Source organism: Ahaetulla prasina, chromosome 7 (genome assembly GCF_028640845.1).
Source record: "Ahaetulla prasina isolate Xishuangbanna chromosome 7, ASM2864084v1, whole genome shotgun sequence".
Classification (NCBI taxonomy): Eukaryota; Metazoa; Chordata; class Lepidosauria; order Squamata; family Colubridae; genus Ahaetulla; species Ahaetulla prasina.
This window is the reverse complement of record NC_080545.1, coordinates 70,233,060-70,240,677: the sequence shown is the minus strand read 5'-3', so window position 1 is coordinate 70,240,677 and position 7,618 is coordinate 70,233,060.

The window sequence follows — 7,618 nt, the reverse complement described above, 5'->3', positions numbered from 1 at the left end:
TTCCCTCTCCAAGAAACTGGCGCATTGCCAAAAAAAAAAAAAAAGTGCCGCACGCAATAAGGAGAGGAGCCCAACCTAGTTCGTCCAACGTAGGGAGGCATACAAGAGGAACAAACTTCTCTGAAGTAGGGGGAATTGGCAACGTTAAAGGAGAAGCGTGGTTAGGAGGGGTAGTGTAGCATCCGTGTTGCAAATCGATCAGCCGCCACGCACCACGCTTCCCTGGCCTCGTCTTGCACGGTCCTTTGGACCATTTGGAAAACAGACGGCCCTGATTCTGGGTCCCCCCCCCCTGTGGGGAAAAAGCTACTTGGCGGAAATTTAGGGAAGCGCGAGTCCAGTCCTCCTCAGTCAACAGAACTGAACCAAAGCTTGAATGGAAGAAGAGTGACTGGCTGGCATGTACTATCCTCAGTCCTTTTGACGCTCTCGATAACCAATAGGAAGGCTCGTGCAGAGATCCCAGGCAGAAGCTTTCAAAGTTAAGCCGGACAAACGCGATAGCAAATAAATAAATAAATCTAGAGACCGAAGGAGACCGAACGGTGGAAGGGTTTACTGTTCTAATTTTGCCTTTCCTCTTAGAGACCCTGCCTCCCATGGAGAAGTAAGGCATCCCCGCTCCCCGCCCCGGGTGTGTGTGTGTGTGTGTGTGTGTGTGTGTGTGTGTGTGTGTTCGATTATAGCCTTCCTTCTCTCTGTTCTGCTCTTTCCAGTTCTTCTCTTTCTTGCTTTTCCTTTCTTTTGCAGGGTCGATCTCAGGCTGTCCTGGTTTCTGGTTCCTCCAGGCATTCTCCCTCCAAGCGCTTTGCACGCCCTCCTGCTTGGGAGAGGTGAAAGGCCTCGAATCCTGCTGTTTTGAAGGATGAAGAAGAGATGCTGAACTTTACCCTAACGCCTTCAGCGATGGTTGGGGAAGAACTTCAACCACCAAAACATTGGCTGGCCCCCAGATCTGGAGGTTGTGGCGAAAGGGCAGTAGGGCAGCCTCTTTTTCCAGGCAGCCCTGTTTTAGCTCTCCAATGTATGGCTACCAGGAGTAGCGGTGGGTTTGGGAGATGCTCTTAGGAAAAGTTTTACTTCAGGTGCGTCCTTTTGAGGGCTCCTGACATTTCTCCTTTGGCTAGGCCAGGGGTCTGCAAACTTGGCTCTTTTAAGACTTGTGGACTTCAACTCCACACGTTGAAGTCCACAAGTCTTAAAAGAGCCAAGTTTGCAGACCCTGGGCTAGGCCATGTGCCTTCTGTCCCTTGTCTCTACTACACACTTGTGTCAAATGCCCTGGATAGTGATATTACAGTTATCTTTTCTAAACAAATCAATAACTACTGGTAGCATTATTAATAACATTTGGGTCTTCTCTGTAACTCACTTCATTATCTTGAATTTTTTTTTTTTTATTTGTCAAACACAACAGTATATATAAGTATAAGCATGAAATAACCATACAAATTAGATACAATCAAAGGGAACACTAGGACAGGAAAGGTAGGCACGCTGGTGCTCTTATGCACGCCCCTTACAGACCTCTTAGGAATGGGGTGAGGTCAATAGTAGATAGTCTTTGGTTAAAGCTTCGGGATTTTGGGAAGAGACCACAGAGTCAGGTAGTGCATTCCAGGCATTAACAACTCTGTTATTGAAGTCATATTTTCTACAATCAAGATTGGAGCGGTTCACATTAAGTTTAAATCTATTGTTTGCTCGTGTATTGTTGCGATTGAAGCTGAAGTAGTCTTTGACAGGAAGGACATTGCAGTAGATGATTTTATGAGTTATACTCAGGTCATGCCGAAGGCGGCGGAGTTCTAAATTTTCTAAACCCAGGATTTCAAGTCTGGTGGCATAAGGTATTTTGTTGTAATCAGAGGAGTGGAGAACTCTTCCTGTAAAATATTTCTGGACACACTCAATTGTACTAATGTCCGAAATGAGGTGTGGGTTCCAGACAGGCGAGCTGTATTCGAGAATTGGTCTAGCAAATGCTTTGTATGCTCTGGTTAGTAGTGTAGTGTTTCTGGAGAAGAAGCTACGCAAGATTAAGTTTACAACTCTTAAAGCCTTTTTGGTGATGTAGTTGCAGTGGGTTTTGGCACTTAGATCGTTTGATATGAAAACTCCAAGGTCTTTGACGGGATGGGGGTCATCTACAAGGTAATGTCCATCAAGCTTGTATTTAGTGTTCTGATTCTTTTTTCCAATATGTAAGACAGAGCATTTGCTGGTTGAGATTTGGAGTTGCCAAATTTTTGACCATTCCGACACAAAGTCAAGGTCTTTTTGAAGGGTAACTATATTGTTGGTAGTGTTAAATATTTTGACATCATCGGCGAGGAGAACACAATTACTTATAATATGATCACAGAGGTCGTTAATGTATAATATGAAGAGTGTTGGTCCTAGAACACTGCCTTGGGGGACACCGCTATTGACAGGAGAGGGATTTGATAGGGCACTGCCTATTTTGACCACTTGTTGTCTGTTTGACAGGAATGCTGTTGTCCAATTATGGAGGGGTCCAGAGATGCCATAGGATTTTAGTTTTAGAAGAAGTTTGTCATGTACCACTGAGGCAAAAGCTTTACAGAAGTCTATGTAAATTGCATCTATTGCTTTGCCCTGGTCAAGATTTGTAGTCCATATGTTTTTGCAGTGAAGAAGTTGTAAATTAAAGGATAATTTTTTTCTGAAACCAAATTGTTTATTGGAAAGTAGGTTGTTTGTTTCAAGGTGGAGGGTGATGGATTGGTTGATGATAGATTCCATTACTTTACAGGTGACGCAGCATAAAGAAATTGGTCTGTAATTTTCAACTAGGCTGGGGTCTCCTTTTTTGAAGACTGGGATGACCATGGCTAGTGACCATAGTGTGGAAAGGGAGCTGGTCCTGAAAGATTTTTCAAAGATTATGCTTAGGGGTTTTGCTATAACAGTGGAAAGCTTTTTTAAGAAGTATGCACATAGACCATCAGGTCCAATAGATAGAGATGGTTTCAGTCTGCGAAGTGCCTTTTCAACATTATCTTCTGCGAAATCTATTTGTGTTAGATTGTTGTAATCATTGTTGGCTTTGAACTTTAAAACTTTAAACTGTATTATCCAATTTAGGATAAATTACACAGCATTCGGCACATTTATTTAGTGATCAGATGAAATGCCTGTCCCCTTCTTTTTGGTCCAAAACAGGATTTAAAATGGAAAATAGTAATAAATTGCAGATCTTTTTTTAAAAAAAACCCACATACAATCCCTATTATTTGGTCAAGAGAGCTTAAAATTCCATCACATGAAAAGTTTCCTCCTTCAGAACCAAAATAATTAATTTTTTAATACGTTTAAAATACTTTTTCCAACGGTATTACCTGATCACCATGACTTGATTTATCTGGACTGACTTGAGACTTGGGTATATGAGTTTGCCTGCTCTGCCGCAAGCTTAGTTTTGCATCCAGTAACATATGTGTTATATTCACTTCGTAGATTAAATCACTTTTTAAAAAATCACTCTAGTAAGGAAAGAGAGGTTGGGAATAAACAACAACTTTAGTCTTTTCTAAGAGTTCTTCAAGCTCTAAGTGCAACTTTTAACTCATCTATAGCAATCACAATAACAGTGAACAGAGAGAGAGAGAGAGAGAGAGAGAGAATGAATAATACTATTTTATTCAACCTTCTCTAAAGTAAGAGGAATGAATGTATTCTTTCATCATAGTTGTCACAGTTTGAACCATATGCAAACATCTGATCACTTCTGATAATGGTCGGATCTTCATGGATAAATGGGTTCCATTTGGTTATTCCTGGTTATTCCTGAAGCTTACATTACAGAGAGGTTGTCCCTGCAGTGAGAACCAGTACCTTTTATCGAGGATTCAGAATATATGAGACAGAAAAGGCAGGCCTCTTACACTCCTTTTTTGCTCCAGTTCTGCAGAACTAATCAGAGGAGTTCAGTGTAAGCTGGGGATTTATACTCTAGTCATGAGACCTAAAAGGATAGGAACATAAAATCAAATATCAGGATATCTTTTGTAATAAGGACTATGTTGAAAGATGTGATGATATGTTTGGGCCTCCCAACAGTTGTGCTTGTCTGACTTCAGTTATGAAGGTAAATACATCACGCTCATTTCAAGGTCAGCAGTGATTCAGGCTGGGGATCATGGATTCAAAGATAGAATAGAATAGAATAGAATTTTATTGGCCAAGTGTGATTGGACACACAAGGAATTTGTCTTGGTGCATATGCTCTCAGTGTACATAAAAGAAAAGATACGTTCATCAAGGTACAACATTTACAACACAATTGATGATCAATATATCAATATAAATCATAAGGATTGCCAGCAACAAGTTATAGTCATACAGTCATAAGTGGAAAGAGATTGGTGATGGGAACTATGAAACGATTAGTAGTAAATAGTCTGACAGTGTTGAGGGAATTATTTGTTTAGCAGAGTGATTGCCTTCGGGAAAAAACTGTTCTTGTGTCTAGTTGTTCTGGTGTGCAGTGCTCTATAGCATCGTTTTGAGGGTAGGAGTTGAAACAGTTTATGTCCAGGATGCGAGGGATCTGCAAATATTTTCACGGCCCTCTTCTTGATTCGTGCAGTATACAGGTCCTCAATGGAAGGCAGGTTGGTAGCAATTATTTTTTCTGCAGTTCTAATTATCCTCTGAAGTCTGTGTTTTTCTTGTTGGGTTGCAGAACCGAACCAGACAGTTATAGAGGTGCAAATGACAGACTCAATAATTCCTCTGTAGAATTGGATCAGCAGCTCCTTGGGCAGTTTGAGCTTATTGAGTTGGCGCAGAAAGAACATTCTTTGTTGTCCTTTTTTAATGATGTTTTTGATGTTAGCTGTCCATTTGAGATCTTGCGATATGATAGAACCCAGAAATTTGAAGGTTTCTACTGTTGATACTGTGTTGTCAAGTATTGTGAGAGGTGGAAGTATGGAAGGGTTTTTCCTAAAGTCTACCACCATTTCTACGGTTTTGAGTGTGTTCAGTTCCAGATTGTTTTGGTTGCACCACAAGGCTAGTCGTTCGATCTCTCGTCTATATGCGGATTCGTCATTGTTGAATATATATAATATATAATATTATATATATAATAATATATAATATATATAATATTATATATTAATAATATATAATAATATAATAATATAATATAATATAATATAATATAATATAATATAATATATATAATATATAATAGATTCACTGGTGGACTAAGTCCATACAAGCAACAAGAGAAAAGAAAGTACAAATCTAAGTCAGAGTTTGTATTTGCAAGTCTGGGCAGCTAAGAATATTAAGGCAAGAATCAATGAACTTCATAACCCCCCCCTCCCTCCCGTTTTATGCAAAAAGTCCATAAAGGGTTTCCAGTCAACAATAAATGTAGATGTTGCTCTTTCACTGATCAAAAAAAGTCAATTTAGCCATTTCAGCAAGTTCCATTGTCTTTACCACTCATCATCCATTGCAGGTAGTACAGAATCTTTCCATCTTTCAGCATGCAATAATGTATACAATACAATAATCATGCTGCAGTTGTCATGTATAAAAACAAAGTTCTATGACTTTTTTCCAACTGTTTGTTCATCCTTCCAATTTTTTTTTATAATGTCCACCAAACATGATAAAATATCCTTTTCTTGTTCAAATTTTCAATATAAATTTGAAGTATCTTTATACATACTACATAACAGATTATAAACATAATGAAAATTTCAATCCTTTCAGCCATGTATTTCCCATTGTTTCATCTGTATATTACAATCTAAACTTTTAGTCTACTTTTTTATACATTCTCTTACTTGTACTTCTTCTGTTTCAAATTTCAGAAGAAGCTTATACATTTTAGAAATTACATGTTCATAATCCGTATACAAGTCTATTTCTTTTATATTTCTCTCCAAATTTGTATCTTCCAAAACCTGGAACAAGAAAGCCAAGTTCAAACTATCAAAAAACTTCTCTAGATCTATGAAAATCACTGGGGCTTGTTTTTCATTATGTTGCTCCAAAAATTCCAAAAATTTCAATACATTTCTAAGATTGTCTTTTAATGATCTTTTAGGTAAATATCAACAATGATTCTCTGATGGCACTATAGTTACAGTGAGCATTACAATCTGGCTTACATTGCCTTTATCTTTTGTTTTGTAAAATCCATCAACAGCCTGTGCTGTTTAATAGTAATAGTAATAGCTGTTTAATAGAAGATCTGATTTATTTGTCTAATCCAACTCCAATTAATTCAAAATCAGTCTTCCTCATTGTCTTTTAAAAATCTCCTTTCTATGAGTAAACTTGCTGGTGTTTGCACTGATAATGAAGAAGTTTACAGGTGGCTATTTATCAAAGCATTTCCTAAATCCTCATCAGACTGAGATATAATAACTAGGAACGATAACTGCAATACTTACAACACAGTAAATTAACTCTGTTGGACTTTCTCTGTTAAGAAAAAAATTCTGCACTTCTAGTTTGTACCTTTAGATCTCATTTAAAAGTATTTTTCAGAATTTCAAATAGATAAACATATTAACAAAGTAAGATAATATCTAAATTGGTGGTGGGGTTTGGCCCTTCACTCTTATGACTTCCATTTCAGCTGTAGTATGAATCATAGAATTTAACCGGACATTGTTGTGACCCAGGTTCCTGGACCCGGACTCCTGGACTCGGATGATTCAGAAAGTGAGGGAGAAGACCTGGCCAGCCCTGCTTCTCTTGAGCCCTTTCCCTCCCTGGCACCCACTCAAAGGGAGGAGGAGGGGCCGGCAAAGCCTGATTCTCGGGAGCCTCCTTCTGATTTGGCAACGCCCCAAGAACAGTTTTGGAGTGATGCAAGATTACGTAGGCGTGATCGGCGTGCGCAGCAGCGGAAGAGTTGGGACAAAGCCAAGTCATAATTGTCATGCAGTGACATCTGCATAGACTATAAATAGGAGGCGGGACTTCCTGGTTTTTTGTCTTGGACAAAGCAATGAATTGGCGCGAGCTAACGGTCTCAATGGAGGGAAGAATCTATTCGTGAGTAATTCTGGCCTTATCTATAATTTCCTCGTTATCTCCAGAAACTTGGCAGGCCCGTGGGTAGACGTGGCCAGGACATGTATCTATGTAATTAAAAGGAGAAAAGAAGGCCTCTGACTGACTCTTTGCTGGGAGTATTAGGGGGAGGGAAACAGAACAGACATTAAAAGCCATATTGTACAATCCTTTGCTATTGAAGGACCCGTCCAGTGTATGGAGTGGAGAAGATGCCACCATTTCTAAAACCATTGAGAAAGAAGTTCCCTGAGGAAGGTCATCATCACGGTCCAAAAGCTTGGAAGACTAAATTTCTGGTCCTGGTGACCGAGTCAGTTTGGATCCTGCAACATTATCCTGGGACATCCATATTTGCCTTCATTTGTGACTTAATATGTGATCAAAAAGATCATTTAATCTTTTTTAAAAAATTAAGTAAATATTCTATTTGATTTTTCCTTCATCTAATACCTCATTGTGTGCTCATGTGTATAGATTTTTTACTTCCTTCAATAATTTTAAATGGCTATTTTCCCTTTAATCTTTCTGTTCATATTTTATATTTCTT